The following is a 27,502-nucleotide window of genomic DNA, read 5'->3' on the forward strand; positions in this document are numbered from 1 at the left end:
AGAGACCTAAATGGAAGACCAGACCCTATAAAACTCTTAGAGGAAAACATAGGAAGAACACTCTTTGATATAAATCACAGCAAGATCTGTTTTGATCCACCTCCTAGAGTAATGGAAATAAAAACAAAAATAAGGGACCTAATGAAACTTCAAAGCTTTGGCACAGCAAAGGAAACTACAAACAAGATGAAAAGACAACCCTCAGAATGGGAGAAAATATTTGCAAACAAATCAACAGACAAAGGATTAATCTCCAAAATATATAAACAGCTCATGCAGCTCAGTATTAAAAAAACAATCAACTCAATCCAGAAATCGGCAGAAGACCTAGACATTTCTCCAAAGAAGACATACAGATGGCCGAGAAGCACATGAAAAGCTGCTCAACATCACTAATTATTAGAGAAATGCAAATCAAAACTACAATGAGGTATCACCTCACACCAGTTAGAATGGGCATCATCAGAAAATGTACAAACAACAAATGCTGGAGACGGTGTGGAGAAAAGGGAACCCTCTTGCATTTTTGGTGGGAATGTAAATTGATACAGCCACTATGGAGAACAGTATGGAGGCTCCTTAAAAAACTAAAAACAGAATTACCATATGACCCAGCAATCCCACTACTGGGCATACACCCTGAGAAAACCATAATTCAAAAAGACACATGCACCCCAATGTTCATTGCAGCACTATTTACAATAGCCAGGTCACGGAAGCAACCTAAATGCCCATCGACAGATGAATGGATAAAGAAGATGTGGTACATATATACAATGGAATATTACTCAGCCATAAAAAGGAACGAAATTGGGTCATTTGTAGAGACGTGGATGGATCTAGAGACTGTCATACAGAGTGAAGTAAGTCAGAAAGAGAACAACATATCGTATATTAACGCATATATATGGATTCTAGAAAAATGGTACAGATGAACCGGTTTGCAGGGCAGAAATTGAGAGACAGATGTAGAGAACAAACATATGGACACCAAGGGGGGAAAGCCGTGGGGCAGGGGTGGTGGTGTGATGAATTGGGAGATTGGGATTGACATACATACACTAATATGTATAAATGGATAACTAAGAAGAACCTGCTGTATAAAAAAATAAATGAAATAAAATTCAAAAAAAAAACACAAAACACTGTCTTGTCCTAGGCAACAATATCCATGAAAACAGATATTTAATGTACTGGCAATTTTTTTTCAAACGAATGAACACTAAAGCAAATATATAACTGAGAATTTTAACGGTATTGTCTGATTCCCATGGAATGTAAAACAATTTGAGAAGAGTGTTCTGAACAAGCCATTCTGGGAAAGTGTACTGAGGTGCAAACAAGAGCAAAGGACTCTGGGAGCACTACCTATGCAGAAGCGTGGTGCTGCCATGACCACAGATTTTGTCTTTAAGAAAGTAATCGGAAGTGGAGAGAGAAGGGACAGCGGGGGAAAAGTCCTCATGTGAGTTTCCTCCATCCCTATTTGCAGTTTACTTCAAATCAAATTGCTTTGCCCCTAGGACCCTGTTTTTGTTCTGAACTTTAACATTTAAAAAACAATTAAAGAGCTTTAGTTTGGGGTGATAAGTTCTGGAGATGGACACTGGTGATGGTTGTACAAGAAATGCATATACTTAATACCACTAAATTGTGCACTTAAAATGGTTAAAATGGTAAAAGTGATGTTATGTACATTTTGCCACAAATTTTTAAAAATGTTAAAAACAAAAAGCCAACCATGCTCAGCCGCTGAGCTGAACGGAGTCATGAGTGGCCCCGCCGAAGGCCCAGGTGGGGTAAGGCAGCTCTGCGTGGCCCTGATGAATCCAATCTGTCTTTGCCTCTTGTCTTTTTCCCATCCACCTTGCAGGGGCTTAACTGCAGTGTGGAAGGGGACATGGGGCGGTTCAGGAAGGAATGAAATCCTAACCCATCACTTGCTAAATGTTCACATCCCTTTGCTGTACAGTGTAACGAAGAGGAAAGTGGCATTTCAGGCAACCCTGCTCTCCACCTGTAAAGCACAAGGGTAGGAGACAGGTCTTCATCTTCCTCTTCTTCTTTTTAATTCTCTGGTCCTACCAGGTTAAAACTATTAGATAAAATTAGATTGTTAGATGGATACACATATATATACCTTTCATATTAGGTAGCTTTTACACGGTACTAAACTTGGGAATTAAGAATTGGGATTACAGTTAATTGACTTTTGACCTGTGGGTTTCAGTCGGCACCAATGTCAGGCGGAAGAAAGGAGTCCACAGGTTCAACAATAAGAAAGGGACTAAATGAATCAGTACCCTTATAAGTAATTCCACAAAATTATAATTTAAATATTCTTGGAAAATGTTCAATGATGTGGAAAAATGCATGTGATATTCTATATTGCAAATTTTAAGCAAGTTTCTGTTCAGTATATATATATATATGGCATGATCATGGTTTTGTGATAACTGTATCGCAGATAGAATACATTACGCACAGAAGATAAGACTTTAGGTCTACACACCAAACTGATGACAGTTACCTCTGGTGACTTAACAATTCTACTTATCTTCTTACAGTTCAAAATTCATTATAATGAACATATTATTTTTCTAATCAATACAAGGCTATAATAAACAAACATAAATAAATAAATAGCTGTTTTAAAAGTGGATGCCCTCCCTCAATTACACACACACACTTGCCCTCTCCCCACCCACCTCCTGCTGAAAACCCCCAGACACAACCTTTGTCCTCTGTTATCAACAGAAACTGAGAGGAGCGCCTGTGGAGCTGGCAGACTAAATTTAGCAGACAGATCCAAGTTAGAGTTCCTCTCAAAGAACCCCTGGAAATAGCTCTGGTCTCATGAAACTGAACTTCCTCGGTCTGTCACTCTGGGCTTCATTTTATGAGCTTCTGATTTTATCAAACGGCCACAGGAATTACATACTATTAAAAATAGCACCACAGTATGCTGGTTGGTGTAACTTCTTGGCAAAGAGCAACTTGTTTTCTGCATTTCTGTGAAACACTTAATACATATAAATCAAAATAACAAAGGTCAAAGTCTTCAGAAGCAGGTTATTAACTTCAGGAGTTAAAATCAACAGTACAATAGATTCTTATTAAGAAGGAAAAAAAAAAAACTTTAAAAAAAAATGAATGCTTAAATCTCTTATGTGAAGGTGCTTTATAAACTATAAAATTATCCAATTCTTGAAGCAAAAATTTTGGGTAAGTTTATTGTACCAATTTTGCAGGTGAGGCTCAGAAAGTAAGTGATCTCAAGTTAGATCTTTAGCACTGAAATAGTGCTACAATTCTATTACATCAAAGAATTTTCCAGAATTTGTCACTAAGTTATTTAGACTTGAACAGAGCCAAATGATCCACTTCTGTTTTTCTTTTAAAGTTAAAAAGACTTTCATTGTAATTATATTTTATCAAGATTTAAAAATTTTATAGATGATTTTTTTTTTTTTTTTGCATTCTCCTCTTTGGCCTGAACTTTTAAAACAATCTACTCATTTTTCCAAAATATCAATTTCTAGTAAGACAAAATGATGGTTTTCTTCTTGTATATTTTGCATTAAACAGTATAAGCTTCACTTGTGCCAACGATATTTATAGAGAAAAGTTTGAGAGAGCCGGGTAGCAAGAAGAGACAGAAACATGGTATTTATAATTTGGAGATGCAGGATGTAGAAATTATCTGAAAAAAATCAGAACAGCTTTATAATGAATAGTTTTCATTTTTGTTGGTAAAAATTTATATAACTTTGATTTGGCTGTGTCATGTGATTTTTAAATTGCCTTAAATATAAAATTCTCTATTAATATTGCTCTATATATACACAAAACATATATCAATATATCATATAATTTAACAATAGTAATGAAATATACACATTGCTTTTTTTCAACAGGCACAAAGTTGTTATTATTCTTTTTTTTTTTTCTTCTCCCAGTATAAGGAGTGTCTAATGGGGATGGAGTTTGGCTCAGGGCTAATGTTTTGAACACACATATTGAAACATGAGGCAGCCATATGGCATAGTGATTAAAATGAGCTTTGGAATCTCTAAGACTGGGTTAAATTCTTCCTCCTTCCTTCACTAATAATAACTACCACTTGTATGATCTTAGGTGAGTTACCTAACATTTGAATCTCTTGTTGCCTCATCTCTAAAATGAGAATTAATATCGACCTCAGCTGGCTTAAAACATTTTTTTCTTTTTCTTTTAATTTTAGATTTACATAAAAGCTGCAATAACAGAACAGAAAACTGAGGTATACCCTTCACCCCATTTCTCCTGTGTTAACAACTTAGATAACCACAGCACGGTTATCAAAGTCAGGAAATTAACAATGTTATAATATTATTAACTTAAAAACAGATCTTATTTGAATTGCACCAATTTTCCCCGATGTCCTCTTTCTGTTCCCACAATCTTTTAGTTATAGTGTCTCCTTAATCTCCTCCAATACATGGCTGTTCCCCAATCTTTCCTTGCCTTTACGACCTTGACACTATTGAAGAATAATAGTTATTCTGTAGAATGTCTCTCAGTTTGGGTTTCTCAGATGTTTTCATGATTAAAGTTATACATTTTTGGCAGGAATACGCAGAAGTGATGTTGTGTCCTATTCAGTACATCGTGTCAAAGGGTACATGATGTTTATATGTCATATCGGGTATAATGCTAACCTGATCTCTTGTTTAAGTTGGTAACCTCAGAAAGTTGTTTTTGTACGCGGTGGTTCTGGAACAATGTCTTTAACAAGTGGCAGCTATTGTTACGGTAAAATCCAAACTAAGAACAGAAGTTTTGGAATTAGGTAGACTTGGGTTCCAATGCCCATTTTACTGGTTCCTGCCATGTGACCATGGACAAGTTTTTTAACTTCCCCAGTTCCCGCAGTGTCCAGTAAAGACAAAACTACCTGTAAAGCTGTTAAGAAGCTGTTATAAAGTTAAGAAATGAAATATGTAAAGCACTCAGTGCCTGCAATTTATGCATGTTCCATGAAATCAATCACTATTATTACTTTTTAAGTAAGTTACTATTTTTTCTGCAAAATAATCACTATGGCTTAAGATAAAGAAATCTGAGATCTGGGGGAAAAAAGTGGGTTGGAGCATTGTGGGAGTAGGTTGGAAAGATGACAGATGAGGGGGGACGGCATGGAAGAGCCAACAGCACATCCCTCTTAACTCCATCTCATCTTTCCATTGCAAAAACTGGCATTGCAAGTACAGCCAGAGAACATGAAGGCATTCGTGCTTGATTTCTGACACATTAACCCCATGATGCAAGAACCAATTCCCTGCTATATGCCATGTAGGTTTCTCCCTCATTTGTTCTCTCTTGTAAAATCATTACCCTCTGCTTGCTGGGATCTCTTGCAGGGATTTTTAGGCTGTGACATAGGACATCAAACTTTTTTTTTCTGCGGCTGCCTCAGCTGTTATACTCAGGTGTAGACAGCTAGGAGGGCAATTCTAGGACACACGTAACATACGGTAGTTAAAGTATATCCCTCCTTTTAAAATATAAGCCTAACCCTAAAGAAACCAAAAATAAAGTAAATGTAAAATTAATCCTGGGGGGCATCTGGATTTTAAACACTTCTCCGTCAGACCATATGAAGGATCATAAAACTAGTGCACCACAGCCTTTGTGGATTTAACCTCAGCTTTGGAAAACCATATTATTATTCATAGACATGAGAGAGTAATAAATATGTACTGTATTACTCCACAGAGCTTAGATGTTGATTACAAAGGCATTAGAGCATCATTAAGTGTTGAAGTATTGATAACTAGAAAATCAATAATGTGATACAACAGTCTTCTACAGGATACTATTATTACCAGCCAAGCCCTACAGCATCCGTACCTCAGAGTCCAGGAAGTTAACAGCCACCCACCAAGTTCTCTCTATGCCAAAGTGGGAACCTGTATGCCACAGAGGTAAAATAACATGCATGTGTAGTTCTCTGAAAAAACCAATCTGCCAGATGGAGACTGATGCTCTGGCTCCCAGGCCGGGACGAGGACCACTGGCTCAAGTGATCTAGAAATGACTTTGAAGAGCACTGAATTTTCAGAGGGCGGTTTAAGCAGAGAACTAAGCGGGATCAAGAGTCCAAGGTCTTTTCTCAGCACACTTCTGGCCCCCGTGTGAGAGGGAAGGTCCATTACTCACTTGCATTCTCACCCTCCTGCTCCGCCTCCTAGCTAACATTACTGAGAGTTTACCAGGACCTAAGCTTTTTACGCTATAAGCTCATTGAAATCAGAGCAATCCCACGAAAAGGGTGAAGAATCCCTATTGACAGGTGAGGACCTAGGCCCCAGAAGTGAGGTGAGGCGCTCAAGGTCACACGCTGGAGCAGGGCTCCTCCACTGGGCTCCAATGTCTGTGTGCTCCACTACTGAGCAGTACGCCTCCTAGTGGGAAGCCGTCCCTTCCCTTTAGACCATGGGGTAAAGCCGAGAGAAGACTCTGGAACATGTTTTCAGTTCCTTAAAATGAGGTGTACTGTCACCACAAGCCCTGTTACCGACAAATTCGTCTCTCTTCTTTCCGCGCGGCTTCAGGAGCGTACTTCTGGGTCAAACACTCCACCACTGCAGAGGCCCCTGACTAACATGAGGGTCTCCCACCCCCTCCGCCCTCTGCCCAGGCTAACACGTCCACTGCCCAGCCTGCCTCCATCAGCTGGGAGACAACATCAGGGCTCGAGCCTGATGCGGAGCCTGAGCTGCGCACACGGTCCTCCTTCCCGGAGTGCCCCTCCCGCTCCAGGGCGCCACCTGCGTGTACCACAGAGACAATTCCTGAACACAAATCACGTCTACAAGGCAGTGGGTCACATCAGGGGGTAAATTTCCTAGAGAAGGAAGTTCCACACAGTTTCACTTTCCTCAACCACTTAGACAAAGGTATTTCTTTCTTTCTTCAAAAAGGACTTTCCCCCTTACTACAAAAACAATATATTCTCCTTATAAAAGATTCAAACGATACAGAAGTACATTCAAGTTAGACTGGAAGGAAGGAAGAGAGAGAGGGAGGGAGGGAAGGAGGGAGGGAGGGAGGGAAGGAGGGAGGGAGAGAGGCAGCAGGGAAGGGAGGGCAAGCAAGCTTCCTCAACTCCATCCTTTAGAGACAACTAGTGCTAACAGTCTGATGTACATGCTTCAGGGCTTTAAAAAAATGCAAATATAATTGTTAAATGAAAAAAGCAAGGGAGCAGATTCACACGTACTGTATAATACCATGGGTCTAAAAGAGAGGTAAGGAAGGAGATATATACATATTTGCTAATATATACATAAAATATGACTTGAAAGCTTCAAAATAGTCAATATGAGCTGACTCCAGGGAGTGGAGATGGGTAGCGAGGATGAGAAGTATACTTGTCACTGTACATCCTTTCTTACCATTTGAACATGGAACCATGTGAATATATTATCTACTCAAAATATTAGCAGAGTTAAATACTGAAACAGAGAAAATGGACTTATTAAAAGCCCAAAACAGTGCCTAGCATAGAGCTGGCACTCCATGGATATTACGGAATGAATGAAACAAATGAGACTATCTCTTCCAATATAATAGGAATTACTCTGCTCACAGGACACACCCTGTTCTAAGTCACCTACTGCATACAAGGACAAAAGAACAAAAACACTTGATTACTGACAAGGAAAGTGACCATGATTGGCTCTTATAAGAGGAACAGTAAATATAAATTAAGAGTGAAAGAAGATTTTAGATTGCATCTAGCAACTGGCAAAGATATCAACCACCATTCTGAACATTTTCTCCCAAGACTCCTGTGGGCAGAGAGAGGATAAACATAGCCACTCAAAAGTCTGGATGCATAGACTTTTTAAGAAGGACAATTTTTTATGTTTAGTTGACCTTAAAATTACATGTAAATTTTGTATTTTTGTATTCTCTATAATAATGGTTATATTCATACAAAAACCACTTTCTTTGCCCAAATCTTTAAGAAATATGTGTTTATCATGTTACTTCACACCTCTTGACCTACTACCTCACATATGGGGGAATTCAAGCACCCCGATTGTAAAATTAGATTCTAGCTGAATCTTCAAATTCTAAACAAACTGGGGTCATCAAAGCAAGTGCTTTACCCAAGATCACACGGCAAAGACTAGCAAAGCTGAGACCAGGCTGTGAGAGCAGTTTCTCAGTGAGAGCCTAAGATTTGACTGAAGTCTTTCTGTGTGTCTTTCTCCCCACCTCCACCCAACATGCACACAGCTACTACCGGCTCCCCCAAACAAAAGCCCTCCCATAGCTCGTCTGGGTCTGGAGGCTCACACCCATTTGCAGAACTGCTTAGTCCAGTTATGCCCACAAAACATAAAACCTCTAACAAGCCCTGTATCTCATTAGACTTTGTATGAAGCTTTTTGTTTTTATAAACAAAACTGTTTGTAAGCACTTTAGTAATTATTTTGGCTGCACCATTTGCATATTGGTTAATGCACTCATTGCAGATCTGTGTCTTTTATTTATTTGATAAGACCAGAACCTTGGTATGACAACATGTGGTTAACCAACTGTTTTGATTAACAATGTTTGATATTTGTAGTGAGGTGGATGGACCTAGAGTCTGTCATACAGAGTGAAGTAAGCCAGAAAGAGAAAAACAAATACCGTATGCTAACACATATATATGGAATCTAAAAAAAAAAAAAAAAAGGTCTGCTGAACCTAGGGGCAGGACAGGAATAAAGACGCAGATGTAGAGAATGGACTTGAGGACACAGGGAGGGGGAAGGGTAAGCTGGGACAAAGTGAGAAAGTAGCACTGACATATATACACTACCAAATGTAAAACAGATAGCTAGTGGGAAGCGGCTGCATCGCACGGGGAGATCAGCTCAGTGCTCTGTGACCACCTAGAGGGATGGGACAGGGAGAGTGAGAGGGAGAGGATATGGGGATATATGTATATATATATAGCTGATTCACTTTGTTATACAGCAGAAACTAACACAACACAGTAAAGCAATTATACTCCAATAAAGATGCTAAACAAAAAAAGTTTGAAAACAGTACTGCCTATTGTTTAACATCTTCCATAATACACATCCTCCTGATTTTAGCTGGCTTGGCTTTCCCTTAATTTTTTCAAAGCAACTTCATATTAAAATCAGATTATCCTATTTTACACAAAGAATTCCTTGAATAATAAACATCGGTTAAAATATCTGCACTGAAATTACGTTCAATTCTTACTCAGAACACTTGATACTTTATATATGTGTAATGTCCATAAATCAAATGCATAAATCATGTTTTACAAAAGACACCTGCAGCAGACAAGACACCAGCAGGAAACCAATTTTAACTGGTGAAAGAAAAGAAAGTATCTCTGGGAGAAACAAGTATATACATTTTTAGATTGCTACTATAAAAATTTCCTGAAGCATCAGCTCTGAAGAATCACTCTATTCCCTCAGGGAATTTAAGCCAACAGAATATCCATGTCTAGATGTTTTAAGAGGAACTGGGAAATTTGATGCCTGTACAAATTCCTACAGGGGTGAAGGAATGTCCAAACAATTTCTCTACTGGATCAAGTATCTCTAGTCCCCAGAAAAAATTTCAGAGATTTTAGGATCAAATTAATTCCACTCTGTCACAAAAGTAACCAGTGCATGAAGGCAAAGATGGTGATGGTCATGGTCTGGGTCTGGGTCTGGGATAGCACTAGAGAGAGGTGGAAACCAATGTCATGGGGGAGAGACCGTGGTGTTAGGAATCAGCTCCAAAAGCGCTGTGCTTGCTGCCCTGGCTGCATCTTGGAATAAGACCCAATAAGAGGACAGTCTTCCCCAAGCATCTCCAAGACCTTATCCGAGGTGGCGTGAATTTCCCAAACATTTGATACAAAAATGTTCAAGTATAAAGGAAAAGGCAAGTTCTAATTTCACAAAACATTCTAAAGCAACTCAAAAACCATTCAAAGCAGAACGACTTCTAGACTAGGAGACATAAGACCTAAAGTCAAGTCAATGACTACCCCCTCCCATCTTTCAACTTCTCTTTTGAATTAATTGGGCAGAAATTTAATATCTTTCCTCCCTCACAATGTTATTGTTGGACTTGAATATGACAAACCTTTCAAAACCATGAAATGCTGCACAGATTATTATATTACCCAAAGGATGGCAAATCTATAAATGATTAAATTGTAATATCAACAGTTTCCTGTCTAGGTAACTACAGAAACAAAATAGGATCTAGACACAATCCTTTAGACAGTTTTATCCAAAGCTATGGTTTCTGTATGAGTTTAATAAATAATACAAATCATTATGACTTAGATTTGGGTCTACTTCTTCTAAACATAACATCACTCAGTGAAGGCCTAGCCTTACACCTGACTCTACAGGCTAAGGAGGCAGCAGTCATACCTCTGGGTTCTATTAGTAACTGGACCATGAACTTCACACCAGCAGGGCTGTCCTCCTCAGGATCCCTGAAGACCAGCCCATCAAGCACCATGCAGAGGACAATGCTTCCAGAAGAGTGCACCTTTATAACTCCACCAGGGCACAGTCCAAGAGTTATTTCAGTAACAAGAGAAAGAAAAGTCAACAGACAGAAAGTAAATAATTGAATAACAAACATGAGAACAAAGTATTGGGAAGGAAATGGTATGATGTCTGAGATTTACTTTGGCCCCCTCTCTCCCTCCCCTGACCCTGAACAAAGTAGGGCAGAGGGAAAGGTAGAACAAGAATCAGAGAAAGCCGATAGTTGTTAATGCTGGGTGATAAGGATATAGAGTGTGCTACTAGTCACTCCACATTTTCAAAAATTGTCATTATAAAATGTTTTTTAAGCCATAATTTAGTATGAACCCAATTTTTGTTTTGAAAATTACACACGAACACACACAAAAAACATAAGGCACCCAGAAAAAAGAAATAAAAATAAAATAAATACATCAAAAAATCTATGTTGGGTGGTGGGATGAAACACACAACTGCTAATCAGAGAGCCAGTACTCACAGTAAACAGAAGTTCTTTCCACCAAGCCTCAGGCATTCATCAACAGCTACTGGAGCTACCACTGCTTAATTTTTAAAATTTTTTTAAAGCTGTACAATACGATGAATTGATATACACATACATTGTGAAACCACCATGTCTTTAATAACCTACCCACACATACAACATTCCCTGAGCAAGGTGAGACCTGACCCTGAAAGTACACCCAAATATTACCCACCCTACAGTCCCCACAGGCAGTGGGGCTTTTACGCGTAGCTCTTTCCTCAAAGAACGAAAACATTTCCAGATTCTCTATGTAAAGAAACCAGGTCAAGTCAACAATAGGAGAGAAAAAAAAAAAGAGGCAAAAAGATCAAACTGTGACACGCAAGAACACCTTACATGAGATGGATGATAAAAATCTAAACACTGCATCCCATTTATTGGGAAGATACATACTAAAGCTTTATTCTGTGTTTCTTTTTCTGTTCTTCCTTTCTTTTTTTTTTTTTTTTTTAACTATTTGCTCACTGGCTCTACATTTCCTTTTTTGATCCAGAGGCAGACAAGAAAGTCAGGAAATATCTGAGAAACTCCACGAATGGCAGATAAGGAGGTGGGTTAAGCAATAATACACCGTTCTAGAAATTCCCTTTGATAAAGGCACTGAGTTCTGAGACTAATTACTAGGGATAGTTACAGAGACTGTGGACCTTTTCTGATATCTGTCCCTCAACAAGAAAAAAGATTCTCTGGGCAAAATGTTTTTTATTAGTATGGACATCCACGATACAGATAACAAAAGCACTGGCTGAACAGTACAGCTTAAAAAGATCTTGCAGGTGAGCTGATAAAGGTCCCTCCAAACAAGGAGATTCTTTTGATCTTACATGCCCTCGGGACACTGTGCTCAGTCATCTTCCCAGAGCAAGGTACTCATTACCCAAATGTCCAGACTCTTGACCTTTGCCCCCTGAGTCATATATCCTCTCTCTACACGGACACACAAAAGCAGGGGGAAAACTGCCACGTAAGCCAATCCTCTGGGTTAAAGGGGGAAATTATTTACATTCCATTCTCACATCCTTCCTCTCTGAAACTTTTTTTTTTTTTTTTGGCTGCACTGAGCAGCATGTGGGATCCTAGTTCCCTGACCAGGGATGGAACCCTGTGCCCCCTGCAGTGGAAGCGTGGAGTCTCAACCACTGGATCTCCAGGAAAGTTCCTCTCTGAATTTTTAAAAGAAGCTTGCTTTCCTTAAAAACTGGTCAGTTCCTATCTTATGGATAATATGAATCTTATGATGTTTCTCATTTTGCTGTGCCCACCAGGAATCCCTTAGCCAAATCTAAAACTGGACTGAACCTAAAGATTCAGTGCTGATATCTAACGAGTCTAAGTGTTTGTTATGTGGATCCCAAATCAAAACGTCCATCACCAGCCACGTGAATTCCTTCTTCAAGAGAGACGAGAGTCAGGGATGGTAATGTGGGTGATGGCATAATGCTGGTTTTCCCCTGGCACTTCGGATGCGTTCTGTACCATAGTTTACGACACATGACAGGGCAGAATTTGTCCAGACTTGATCAAGAACCACATCCACTAAGAAACTCCTCTTGCCATTCAGTTATCCATAACTTTCAATAGTGTGAATTTTCTCGGAGGGCGTGGTCTTTCAAGAGGTCTGTACAAAGTTTGGTTATCAGGCACTACGAAATGGAAATCAAAATAAATCTGAGGTAATGCGAAATAAACATGAAACAGCAAAAAAAAACCCCAAGTTTTTTATAGCTATCTATACGTTCTGCTTTAAGTCATAGCTAATTTAATTTGGGGGGCAGGAAAGCAAGACAAGTTTGACCCCAACGTTCAGGCTGTTAGAGCCAAAGTTGCTTTTTTTCTAGGTTTTTGCTTTTCATTCAACACCAAATGGTTTAGCAAGTAATGACTGGTATGAATTTTTTCTGCCTAACTAAAAAGTAAAAATAATGAAGTTAATGACTGCTTCTTAAAAGTGAATCAAGTAATGAACCAAATTAACAAATCACTACATGAACTAGTTATACTTTGAGAACTAATTATCATATGTAGAATAACACTGTAATCTGCATGGACTCCTTTTAGCTTTTACGTAACAGGAAGAGCCTGGCAGAAGCACTTGAGTGAGCTGGGAGTTTCGGCTCACATCTACCTCATGAGCTTATCCCTTGAATCCAGGGATAGCAAGAGACAGCAAACCTTGAGGTGATGGCAAACTCCATGCCCTGCTCTCTCTAGCCACATGGCTACTTTTTTGTGATTAGATACCAAAAAATGCCTTCATGGGTTACTGTTATGATTAGTATATTGAATTTTTACAACTCGAGATGCAATTCATAGTAAAAAGCATAGTAACGGGTTGGTGGGGTCCCCTGGATACCTTCACCAATCTGGGACTAGATTAACCCCTCCCTCACAACACACTAAAGCATGTGGATGGCTAAGTAACCAGTCACCGTCACTGACTGGAATTAGCTAAGACAAGCCTGACAACTCTGTTCCCACTGGTCGATGTGCAATGCTTATCAAGACTTAAGTTACATTTGCTCTCAACTTGTTTGTGCAGCTTGCACTTGGTTCTGTTATTACATAATTTAACAAAATATTAAGTAATAAATGAAATTCGAATCTGAAAAAAAGTGACCTGTTGTTTCTATAAAACTAAATTGAATGCTTTAGAAACACTTGACAAATGAAAATAGCTAAAAATGCTGAAAAATTAGGTGTATTCGAGATAATGTTAATATTCTAAGGGGAAAACATGACTTCTCAATATCTAGACGGATTCAGTACTGAGCTGCTTGGAAAGTTTTGATGTTCTGGATTTAAAGAAATAAAGACTGGACATCACCGATGGTGCGTCGTGACTATGATTTGTGAGGGAAAGACAATTATGGAACACAAAACAGAGAACCCATATCCAAAGAAACACTCTTGACACTAAATGAAAGACTAACCGATTCTGAGCGTTGATATTTCTAAGTTTAATAAAATGTTTATGGTGGGCATGTGTCATTTTTCATTATTTCCACTCTCAAATGATTAATCATCCAACTAGGGGTCCTAATTGTATTTGTATTTGACAAAGCTTTCTCTAAGGAACTAAACCAAGGTCTGGACTCTCCCCCTCTATTTCCTTCTTTCCTTGATAAAGAACTTGAACAAAAATGAAAGGGAGACAGTTTGCCTTGATGAAATCTCACTCCCCTTTCAGTGGTCATGTTCTCTGGAGTCTGCACTTCCCTAGGCTCTGCAAAGGAGGCTCCCAGGGCTGCCTGCCTGGTGGCCCAGGTTAAACACTGCCTCTTCTCCTCTCTCCTTTGCATTTACAACCGCCTTTATCTCAAGTCCTAGTATGCTCAGCTAGGAGCTGAGCAAAGTAAGGCAAAGGTCAACTTACACTACAAAGGTGTTTCTTTTCTCTAGGATGTTTGCATTTCAGAAGATCTATCCATAAGTGGTAGCAGTTTAAGAGTATACAAAAAGGAAGTTAAAAAAAACAAAAACAAAAAACAAAAAACAAAAAACACAGGACTGTAGAGGGCGAGATATTTTGGAACCAGAGATAGCAAGGAACAGGTCAGTCTGAAAGCAAATGAGTTAAAAAGTAGTAAGAACTAGATTTAAACTCCATCTGTGACTTTGGGAAAATTAACAACCTTTCCAAGCCAGTTTCCCTGTATATAAAAACAAGGATAACACCACCTACTTCACAGGATTACATGAAATAAAGAGTTGCAAAGCACCTAGCACAGTCCAGGCATACAGTAGGTGCTCAATCAATCATGGCTGCCTTTAGCAGTCTACTTCCTCACATCCGACCCCACCACGTACCACATCCTCCAAATGGTATTATTTTTCACATCGTGCCTCCCCCAATTTAAGAACCCAAAGATTCTCTTAAAAGTATCTGGGTTCCCAGGGCTTCCCTGGTGGCGCAGTGGTTGAGAATCTGCCTGCCAATGCAGGAGACACGGGTTCAAGCCCTGGTCTGGGAAGATCCCACATGCCGCGGAGCAACTAGGCCCGTGAGCCACAACTACTGAGCCAGCGCATCTGGAGCCTGTGCTCCGCAACAAGAGAGGCCGCGACAGTGAGAGGCCCGCGCACCGCGATGAAGAGTGGCCCCTGCTTGCCACAACTAGAGAAAGCCCTCGCATAGAAACGAAAACCCAACACAGCCAAAAAATTAAAATAAATAAATAAGTCAGGAGCTCTTTAAAAAAAACAAAAAGATAACGTCCCAAAAGTATCTGGGTTCCCACACCTCAATGATTCCCTAAGCAGCAGCTCAGGGGCTCTGTTATGAAGAAAGCTGTATAGGGCAAGGTAACATTATTTACAAGATACACACTTGTAAATAAATGCACACTTTTGTGAAAATATGGGGCACTCAAAATGTGAACATCGGTTAATTTATTAAATTTACTCAAAATCAATGTACTGTAAGATCAAAGGCACTAACAAACAAACAAAAACCCCCAGAAAATAGTCAGTTTATCCTCTTTACATCCATAGTCCCAACCCATTCTCTTGCAGTGAATCTGATCATCTAAGATCTCTGATGTAGTTGCTAGATTTAGAGATCCAAACTGTACGCTCTTTGCAAACAGCAAACACCTAGATGAGAGCTCACTCAGGGTGGGGTGTTCTGTGGGTACCAGGTAGGATACGTGGTCATGGGCAGTGTCTGTTTCTACTGTCACTACCCAGTTCAAGAGAAGGATCTTGCATCTTGAATCATACACACACACAGTAAAGCAAGATGAAGGCACTGAAGAGTACAGGAAAGATTAAGTTTGGGAGTGGGCTGCTCTAGTTCATAAATGAAAGGAGACGGCCATGACACCAAACCAAAGGAGAAAGGAGAGAAAAGGGGATACAGCTAGCTTATGTTTAACAACATTCCAACGACATACACTTCTGATCACAGCTTACTCCCCCTTCTGTGAAAGAGACAATCAATTTCTAAAAGATCTGAAGAACAAAGTGTCTGGGTTTATTTAGATTTCTACAACTCTTTGCCTCTGTGCACATGAGTTATCTTTTCTGGGTAAGCATCAACTACTCTACATTGCTTTGATTTTCTCTTTGGAAGAAAAACACAAGTTGAGAAAGCTGCCTTTCCCATTTGCCAAAGATCATAAAATGCAACAGCTGTCACCTAAGCAACCGTTCAGGTTTCAAAGGTATTCAAGATAAATCAGTTATTTCCTTTAAAGAAAAAGCTTTTCTCTTCCACATATGTTAATCATATGTTAATCATAAAGAAGCCACTAAAAACAAATGAGTTTTGGGCCTATGGAGGGATGATGGTGATGAAATCCACCTCAAGAAGTGGCATCTGAGAACTGCGATGCTGAATCGTTGCACTTCTCTTCACTGTATAACTTGGGAGTAACTCTACTATGTACTAGATACATTTCAAAAGACTACACACAGAAATAACCCCACACCTGGACTTTGTGCTCTGGTGTGCTAACAAATATTTTAGAATACAGTTAATATCATACTGCATTTTTTTCCTCATTAATAAAAGAGGCAGACTTGTTGGTTATTTCTCTACTCTCTCTGAGCTTCTTAAAAAATAAAGGTCTTTGGGCAATGATAATTACTTGAAATAAGAATTAAAAATAAATATGTATGCACTTCAAATGGAAACCCCAAAACAGATGATATAAAAATAATCAGATTCTTCACAGCTCTACAAATGCAGGGAGCAGGCATCTAAAATATTTACAGGAACTATCAGATATTGAAATATTAAATATTGAAATTATCCTAAATTTTAAATTATCAGCTTTTAATTCAAAATAGTTTATAAAATCAATTTAATAGCAACTTTAACTTTTAAAATTTTTAAATTATTTTAACACTACAGAGTTTTTAGTCCAAACGGGTTGCACGACTTTTCTAAGCAATTTGAACGTAACCACTAGCACCCAAAACTGGTTTGGGATATCACGACTGAGAAATTTTTGGTATCACTTCTCAAAGGTGAGGTTCTGGTAAGTTCTTGCCGTGTCTTGGTAACACGTCTTCTGTGAAACCTGCACATATTCTCAATCAAACTAAGTCAAGAATCCCCATTACTATCAAGCCACAACATGAAGAAATTAAACAAGCTGAAAACCACCCAACAGTTCTCTTTTGATATGGCAAGCATTACTGAGGAACCCTAACAACTGCAGTTTGTCTCTGTGGAACAGAAGACAAAAATTTATAATAATAATAATAATGATGGGGACTTCCCTGGTGGTCCAGTGGTTAAGAATCCGCCTTCCAACGCAGGGGACGCAGGTTCGATCCCTGGTCGGGGAACTAAGATCCCACATGCCATGGGGCAACTAAGCCCACGCGCTGTAACTACTGAGCCCGCGTGTTCTGGAGCCCGCACACCACAACTAGAGAGAAGCCCACGGAACACAACGAAGAGCCCGCGTGCTGCAACTAAGACCCGACGAAGCCAAATAAATAAATAAATATTAAAAAAAAAAATGACGATGATAATTCTTTGTATTATTCAAGACAGAACTAAGCCCGAATATAATGAACAATTCTAGCCAGGAGTTTTATGTGAGCCAAAATCAAAAGAATAAGAAAAGAAATACTACTCATGGATATTAAATTCTTAAAAGTGATAGGGTATATGAAATGTCCAGAGAAGACCAATCTGTAGAGACAGAAAGTAGATTAGTGGTTGCCTGGGGCTGGGGATGAGAATAGGGATTAACTGTAAAAGGGCAAGAGGGATCTCATTGGACTGATAAAAATGTTCTATAACTGGTTTATGGTGCTGGTTGCTTAACTTGGTAAATTTTTAAAATCTCTGAAGCGTGCACTTAAAAGAGGTGAATTTTACAGTAGGTAAGGTATACCTCAATAAAGTTTCTTTTCCTTTTTTTTTTTTAAAGTGATTGGGTGATCATTTGGTCTTGGCATTTTGGTTGGGGCTGGGAAGTAACTAAGTAAGGATGTACTCACATCCTCATTTGTGAGAATGTTCATCCTAGTACCTTCTAACAACCTGAATCTCGTAAGAGGAAAATTAGTTAGATTATAGTACTTTCATACAGTAAAATATATGCAGCTACTATAAATGGTGTAGGGAAAATGGGACAACAATCTAAATGTCCATCAATGAAAGCGGTACACTGGAAGAAATTATGGTGCAGTCATCCTCCGAAAGTAGTGCAATCCATACTAAATAGACGATCGAAATATATGTGTTAGATTATATACAATACATATAGAAATATGTCCAGCATATCCTGAGTGAAAAAATGCCTCGCAGAACAATGCATATGGTAGGACATTAAGAAACGGGTGTAGATTATCTATGCATGTGCATGTGTTTGCATGTATATTTGGGAAAATAAATACCAAGCTGTTCACAATGTTTCATTAGCCCTTGGAAGTAGAAATGGGAAGAGAGGATTTGCCATCAAAGTTCAAGGAAGAGATTTGGAAGTAAGTGCACCGAAGTGCTGAGAATGGTTGTCATTGGATAGATGGGATTTATATATTTTTTTAATGTTCTTTGTAACTGTCTTTATTTTCTTACAGGGGAGGAAGGCTGGTATAGTAGCAGTCAAGAGATGACCCAGATTTAAATCCTGGCCCTTCTGTTTACTGCTGTGAGATCTTGAGCAAATTACTCAACCACTCTGCGCCACAGCTTTTTGTCTCCGTAAACCGAGGATAATAATAGCACCTACACCATAGCTTATGAGGATTAACTCAGTATATCATATACACAAGGCACTTAGAGAGCAGTACAAAATAAGTATTCCCAGTTAGTGCTCATCAGCATGTACATCAGTACATTATTAGTAAGATAAAGAAAAAAAACATGAAGAGAAACTTTACTTTTGTGGGGAAAAAGAAAGAAGTATAAAATCACATGCACTGACCTTTTGTTCCATTGCCTCAAGTATGTTCAATATGAGTATGGGAGCAGGATGCATCAGGCACTGATCAAAGTCTGGGCAGTCATCAGAGCCTGTCTTATGACCAATAATGATGTAACCGACCTCCCTGTGAGCTGCACCGAGGCCAGAGGGTACCTGGACGGGAAGCTCCCAAGTGTTCTGGCTCAGTGTGGTGACCAATTCATAATGCAGCCAACGCCAAGGGAACTTCACTGTCTCCCGGTGGCGATAATTAGCATGTGTGACCAGACCAATGGCAGAGGACTCCAGAAACACAAACGCTCCGATATAAATACTTACGCCTATAACTGACCTCAGTGGGACTTGTGGCCACATCTCGAGACATACAACATAAACCAGGGTCAGTTATGTGACACTTGAACCAGCAATGGGAAAAATCATTAATCGTCACGTTCTAAGAGCACATCTCTCTGCCTTCCTGAAAAACAGCAAGTTCTAAACTAGCCCCATTTCCCATACCTGATGTTGTAAGAGGTACTTTCAACATCAGCGATGCCGGAGATCTTTATCAACAGCTGCCCTCTCCATCTGCACAATACCAGAAACCTCCTTAAAGGGAGGACACATATTTGTCGAGTGATTATTATCTACCAAATTCATCTATTTCTCTCAAAACTCTTCGAGGTAGGTATTTTAATCTCCGCTTTTACAAATTAAAAAAACTGGGGCTCGGAGAGCGTGTATTCCTTATTCGGGAACACCCGTGAGCGGCAGCATGAGAACCAAATGCGGAAACTTCCATTTCCAAAGCCTCTGCTTTCCCACTCACTGTAAAGCCTACTAGTTTTATTCTCAAGTGGTTCACACTTTTCATTTCAACTGCAAAGCATTCCTCCAAAAAGTCTACACACCACTGAAAATTTATACCACCTAATCAAAAATACCCCACAAAAGGTCCTGTATTTTCTTGAAGTGTCTATTTTTTTTTTTTACAACGGTCACTGTTGATATTAGCATTTTATTTTTCATTTGCTTAGTTTCTCCAGGGCCGGCTTGGAGCCTTTCGACAAGGCACCAGGATCTCACCTGCAGACCCGCCCTCACTGAGTGGAACTAATGACAGACACTCCTGCTTTTAGAAACTCATTCTTCAAAGTAGATTCCATTCGTCTTATTCATTTATCCTCCTGTATAAGATGTCAAAGACAAATTCACAAATGAATTTCTGTCAGCCTTATTTAGTCAACTTGATTTATAAGCTAAAGCTAAGGATGCAAGGTGGACTAAAGTGGTACAAAACTATTGTGCCTAAGAAATCATTTGTGAGCTTTCCTTTGACACAGCTAGGCATTTTTAAACATCTCCATTTATCTTTCATTTTGATATCCTGTTTAGAAAGGTGCCATTACGAAACTACCAAAAATTTATCTGGTCGAAACTAATTAATGACATCATCAATTATTTCAGCAGTCTGCACTGAAACGAAGGCTTGATAAGCACCATGATCATTCAAAATAACAACGGCTGGTTCTCTAATGTTCTGATGTCCAATTATTTTTGCACTGAATGTTACTGAATAGTTGCAGAAGTCAAAGCTTAGCATTACCTTTCTCAAAAATAAATCCATCTTCCTATTATAAGGGCCTTATTTCAGTAAATTCAACTTAACGGAATCAACTGCCTTCATAGAACTATGAAGAGTAAACAAAGCCATTAGACACCTCATCTCAGGTCAAATGGCATGAAAAAGAGGCCAGGATCCTACTGGAAATTAAGATTTATTGCTATTTTCAGAGAGCAGGACTGTAAGTCAAACCAGGAAAATACTGTACCATAATATTGCCCTTTAGAGGATACCATTAAAAGGCTTTCCGTATGTATGAATAAGTACATAAATATAGATTATACGAAATTTCAGGAAATCCTTAAAATCTTCTCTGGGAAAGAACTAGTCAAATCTTTTCCTTGGATTTAGGCTGAGTCACAGTTTACAGTATACGTAACGTGCTTTTTTTTTTTTTTTAATAGTAATCTTATTTATTTATTTATTTATTTTTGGCTGTGTTGGGTCTTCGTTTCTGTGCGAGGGCTTTCTCTAGTTGCGGCGAGCGGGGGCCACTCTTCATCGCAGTGCGCAGGCCTCTTCATTATAGCGGCCTCTCTTGTTGGGGAGCACAGGCTCCAGACGCGCAGGCTCAGTAGTTGTGGCTCACGGGCCTAGTTGCTCCGTGGCATGTGGGATCCTCCCAGACCAGGGCTCGAACCCGTGTCCCCTGCATTGGCAGGCAGATTCTCAACCACTGCGCCACCAGGGAAGCCCGTAACGTGCTTTTATACAGTCAATTTTTGTTAACCAGAATCTTAAAGTTTAAATGTTCAGATGAGAAGTCTGTCCTTTGAAGAAATGTGGAGGGATAGCCATTCTTGATCTATTCATTATTTTAAAATTGGATTTAAAAAAAATATTGTTTTAGCAACACTCTAGTCACAAGAGAATAGATATAATTATCTCTGACTGGCCGGTCTAGACAGGTAGCCATGTGAACACAAAGAAAGAGGAGGTTGGTATCCGTGGTCTTGGTGTAAATAAGACGGTATGGGGTCTCCAGGGCTATGAGACACACTAGGATTCGTGGAAATAACTTTGGTCCCAAACTACAACTACCAGGCCTCAAAAACAGCAGATAGTGTGGCCAACTTTTCTTAACCCCCAACCTCCTTTCATTTCTTTTTTAAAAGAGAACATGTTTTATATTCCTTACACAGAATAACAATATTTTCAATGAACGGTGAAAGACAGGATATATAACATGGGAAAAAATATTTGCAATACATATATGAAAGGACTAATTTCCCTAATTTAAAATGAGCTCATATAAGTCAATACAATAAAGACAAAGAACCCTGTAGGGAAGAAAAGGAGCAAGAAGAAAGAGGAAGGAGAAGAGGAAGAAGACAGTACACAGTAAAGCATAGGAGCAGACAATTTACAAAAAGAAATATGAATGCCCAAGGAACCTATAGAAAGATACGAAACCTGTTATTAAAGATAAGCAAATGAAAACAAAGAGATAACATTTTTAACTTATCAGGTTGGCAAAAATGTTAAAGCCTCGTGACTTACAGTGGTGATGGGGGTGTGGGAAAGACACAACCTTGGGAAGAGAAAACCAATCTGTGTAGCCCTTCTAGAGTACAATCTGGAAATGCTTACCAAAGTTAAAAAAGATGCCCGCATCCTCTGACTTAGCCATCTCACTGCTAGGAATGTAACCTACTGATATATCATCAGGAGGTTTATTTACAAAAAAGCGAACTATAATAACTCCAGTAGGTAACTACAATTCCTCCCCACAAATACTTGGCAATTACCAAACTAGCCAGAAGACAAAGGTAAAATCAATTACTACACGTCCATAATGTGGATGAGGTAATGAAATCTTGTACATATCATATTAAAGTAAATAAGGAAGATCTGTGTGTTGACGGGAAAGAGCTCTAAAAAAGTAATAGGAAAAGTACAAAAAAAAGGTTATAGAAAATATGTACAACTGAATCCCTTTATTAAAAAAATGTAAAAAGCAGAGAGCCAGAAAGATGCAGATATATGCCCAAAACATTTTTTTTCCTGGAAGAAATCACAAAAAATGTAACAATAGTCACATTTGAGGAGAGGCTTTTACTTCTCTTTTTGTACCTTTTGATACCATTTGTATGTTAGCCATGTACACACACTTTTTTATTTATTTTCAACGTCATCATGGGTTACCTGAATGTAAGATTATGGACAATTCTCTCCCTTTACATTTGAAATCTAATTTAAAAAAATGTTAAAGCTATAAGCCTTTAAAACATCTGAACCTCCCAAAATATATTTAATGAGCTAAAGGTTTTTCAGGGGAGTTCTGAGGGAGAAAAACTCAAAATAAGAAATGAAGTAGAGAAAAAGAAGGCAGCACAGACACATCAAGTTATCAACTTGGGTTCAAGGTCAAGGCTGAGTACCTGTCCCTTTCTAATGTTTTAAACAAAATGATAAATTATGCATTGCATGGTGTTAGGGAGCAAGAAACTGCTATGAAATCTAGCAGCTCAGAGGTGTGGAATGCAGAAAACAACCCGGAGGGAAAAATCTTTAAAAAGCTCTTCTGGAAGGTCTATTCTTCCAAATTCACAAGAAAGCAGTAAACAAATGCACTAGCAAACAACCACTACACACAAATAAAACCATAACCCTATATATTATATTGTGAAATCCTTTGGCAAATATTTATAAAGCGTCAGAGATAAATCTCAAATTGAATTACTTCATGTGCAATTATAATTCTAGGTTGTACCAAATATTTTCACAAGCATTAAACAAAAAGCCTGGGATGTCATCTGGTTGGATGGCATTTCATAAATGTAGCATGCACCAATTCCTGATTATCCATGTATTTATCTAAGGTTTAAGAGGCAAACAATAAAAAAGAAAATGAAGGAAACTTAATCTTCAACAGTCCCTTAGTGATAGGTCACCACATGGAAAACACAGGTAGTCAAACCATATAGTGTTCAAGGTCTGAGGAAAATGATTCAGTACCATCAAGGGAAAAAATAAAAACCACTCCAAAATATATACATCATGTGCTACTGCCTGGTTGAATGAAAGAAAAATAAAGGTTCTGAGAAAAGGGTGAGCTTTTTCCTCCCTGTGCCAGTGATCAATTTACTGTCTGTCCGCCATAAGTTCACCCTTTACTGCCTGATCTGCATAAATGGATCTGGGCCCCTGAGATATTTTTTCACTTGCTCGCTTGCATGATGTTGTTAACCACTGTCAGCAAAAGATGCTGGCAAGACACAGCTGGAGGAAGGCCCCGTGCCTCCTGGTTCTGGCGCGCTCCTTGGCAGCCCCCTGCAGTATGAGCAGGTTCGCTGGCACCCGTCTCCCGCTTTTGTAGTGGAGTATCCCCGTCCATATCTCCCTGTGCACAGCGTTCCCCGGCACCCCAAAGGATGGATGGTGCCTTTTCAGCAAGTTCCACCAGCCTGGCACCACAGCAATTTCTCTGCCACACAGTGGGCCACAGCCAGGGGCGTTCTCTCCAGCAAGGTCTGGATCGGGTATGAGGTGTGGCCTTTGCCTCAGGGGCCCAAGGGCCAGTGGTTGCTCCCTATTATCTATTATTTCTGTACTCTAGAGCTCTGTTTACTTCTTATTAGCCAAGCCATCATTGCTCCAACCCCTTGCCATAGCTAATAACTCTCAATATCTAACTGCTGCCCTGTTCAAACTACTGTATGGTATCTGCCCCCCGACTGCACTGACCGACACACTCTCTTTATCTACCAGCGTTCCTGCTGCAGGCCCCATGGCAAACTACACAAGTGAAAGAAAGAGCAAGAATTTGCATTTTTCCATTTCTGTCCCTGGCTGCATGGCCTTAAACTACCTACATTCTCTCATCGTCAGTTTGCTCACTTCTCAAAAAAAAAAAAAACAAAAAATATATATATATAATGTATCATTGTGATATTTATAATATTAATGCGGTGAGGAGTAAGTTAAGCTAGCATAGGCAAACCACGAATCCAGTACCCAGCCCGCATAATATTACATGTCTTTAGTTATCCACACCTAGCACCCTGACACATGGAGAGCTTGAGCCCAAATCTGCCGAATACTCCACGCTCCAAAGATCAGGAGAGGTTATCCATTCAGAAAACAAACATAGCAAAAAACAAACAAAAAAAAGACAGAAAAAAACCCACATTCATATTCTTCACTTTTCAAGTTATTTTCACAATAAAATTCTAAATAACAGTCATAGAAGGGCAGAAAGTAAGAAGCACTATGATTTTTCATTGTATTAAAACTTCTCCCACTTAGATGAAAATCACTTCAGGGAGAAAATCTGGTTATCCCTTGAGGATTTCCTGGTTAGATCAGACCTGTGCAATTTTAAGGTTAAATTCCACGTCATGAAAAAAAAGACTTTTTTTGGAGTATGGTGGGAGGAAGGAAAAGAACACTAGGGAGAGGCACTCTCTTGTAGGTTAAGGGTTGTCATCATTCTGCACCCCTCCCTCACTTTCTCACATAAACGTGGTCACCAAATCCCACCAATTCTATTCCACAGACTTCTCCTAAATGGAATATGTCCTCTCTTGCTTGGAACCACTGTCGCTGCCTACACCCTGGCCTCCAGAAGGGATCACGTGGGTTATTACAATCCAGGGAGATATAAGATCCTCCCTGCCATCAAAGTTTTGTAGCTTAAAGACAGGATAACGTTATTTAAACCTCCCCCCGCCCCTGCGACACCATCACGCTCCTACAGGAGACCACTCTTCCAGCCTCTGCATTCCGGTCTCCCTCAGTGACTCAAGGAACCCCAAAGTGTCAGGCTGTTTCAGGGCTCCAAGTCTTCACAGGGGCTGTGAACCTGGCCTAGAATGCCTCGTGTAGGCCCCACTCCCATTCCCTGGCAAGTCCTGCTCACCCTAAGGCCCCTGGCAGAGGCCTCCTTGAAGACAGGATTAGTTCCACTGAAATGGACCTACATTCTAGGTGTTGAGCTCCTCTAGGGCAGAGACCAGCTCGTACTTGTCTTTGAACGTCTGGCCATTACATGGAAGCAGCAGCAAGTTTACTCATGACTGGGAATAATAATACCTACCTTATGCAGCAGCTGTGAAGGAAAGAGATAAGGCCTAACCACTGTGAGCAGCTATAAGTAAACGAATACTGCTATAGGACGTAATACAGATAATGAAATACACAGGTTTAGACCAGAGCTCTCTGCAATGATTTCATGCTATGAAAAATAGCTGAAGCCTTTAAATTATGATTCCTAACCATATAGCCATTCACTTGGTGAACAAACATTTATCGAATGCTTACTTTATGCTAGGTGCAAATTTACTTTTATCATAAACCATCACATGAGTCAGGATAGTAGTGGACTCAGTGTAGAAAACAGGATAATTAAACTGAATTTAAAATCTCTATGAGATTACAGATATTATTACAGTATTAAAGATTACAATATTATCTTAAAATATTGGGAGAAAAAAGCCAATGATCCAAAGCTGATGGCATACCACGAATTGATTTATTTTCTATTTCTGTATAATCAGTGTATAGTATTTTTAGTTGCCAGGGGATGTTCTTTTCAGAGGCCCCGCTTTTCCCTAGTTTGAGCCAAAATGACAAACCACAGGGATTCTGAGAAGATAGCACTCAGGATAACTGGGCTAGTCCAGACGTTTATTTATTAGACCCTAACGAACTCCCCCAGAAGATTCCTACCCTGGTTCCCGATCTCCAGGCCCTCCCCTCCCCCACTCATTCTTCTTGCTCATGATACTACATTCCTAGGTTCCTCATCTTCCCTGCCCACTTAGAGAGGGCACTGGCTTCTACCTTTTTAATTTGGTGGCTGCAAACATATTCTTTATTTAAAAAAAAAAAAAAAAAAAAAAAAAGTGAAAGCTTTCTGTGAAAAAATCTTCCAAACAATGCACTTTAGTAAATTTTGAACCAATCTGTTAAAAATCGAAAAATGTACTCACTATGTGCCAGGGACCTGGACTACCGAGATGCATGGAACACAGTCCCTGCCCCCGAGGAGTTCACAGTCCGTCTCAAGAGAGAAACATGTAATGCAACCTACTAAGCGATGTATGGAAAAGTGCATGACTGCGCACGCCTGGAGGCCAGGACGCATTAGGTCACCTTATATTGGTTGGCCAAAAAGTTCGTTCAGGTTTTCCTGTAAGATGTTACGGAAAAACCCGAATGAACTTTTTGGCGAACCCAATACATAAGAGGTGCTCAGCTCACCAGATACCAGCTGCGCTGGTCCTGGGCTGATAGATCCATCCTTTCTGGTCCCCGACTCTGCTCTGCGTTGTCACAGGGGATCAACCTGCTGGATTCAACAAATGGGAGGCGCTGGCAGAAGACTGGAGAGCAGAAGCTGCCACGAGTACTTCTCACCTTCCTGTCCGGGATCTCCTTTGTGGCTTTGGCTTTTATCTGCCCCTGAGCTCCAATAACAGCCTCCACAACTTGTCCCTCCAGCCTGAAACTAGTAATGACTTCCTGCTGGGGCTAATCTCTAGGCTTCTTCAATGGGCTCCCTGCTGCACCATCACCTGTGGAAGGAACTTCACTAAATACCCTCTACTGTAAATAAAAGTGGCTTCTGTTTTCCTACTTAGGCCCTGACTACCCAGTTACACTATAATGTGCTGATAATTCACTTTGACTCTCAAAAGCAGTCACGCTCCGCTGGAATTCAAAGTTGAAACTTGAGGAACACTAAGATTTTCAATAATAGTAATAATACCTTCATTTGGCCTGAAAGAGTCAACTTTGTTAAACCCTAGAAATGTTTTGGTTTATATAGGAATTTCTTGAAAATGGATCCAATGCCTTAATACATATTTTCCTTAAGGCTGAATCACCTTCCTGGGATGAGGTAACGTAAACGTCTGTATCTGTCCTGCCCACCATGGTGACCACCAGGCACGAGTAGCTCTTGAGC

The 27,502-nt window shown here is 39.6% G+C and overlaps 1 protein-coding gene across 14 annotated transcripts in view; it reads right to left on the bottom strand.

Annotated features, from left to right (window-relative positions):
- Positions 1–27,502, bottom strand: part of SGMS1 (sphingomyelin synthase 1) — a 302,362-nt gene that overhangs the window by 61,669 nt on the left and 213,191 nt on the right. The window lies entirely within an intron of this gene.

This window comes from Eschrichtius robustus, chromosome 7, assembly GCF_028021215.1.
Source record: "Eschrichtius robustus isolate mEscRob2 chromosome 7, mEscRob2.pri, whole genome shotgun sequence".
Classification (NCBI taxonomy): domain Eukaryota; kingdom Metazoa; phylum Chordata; class Mammalia; order Artiodactyla; family Eschrichtiidae; genus Eschrichtius; species Eschrichtius robustus.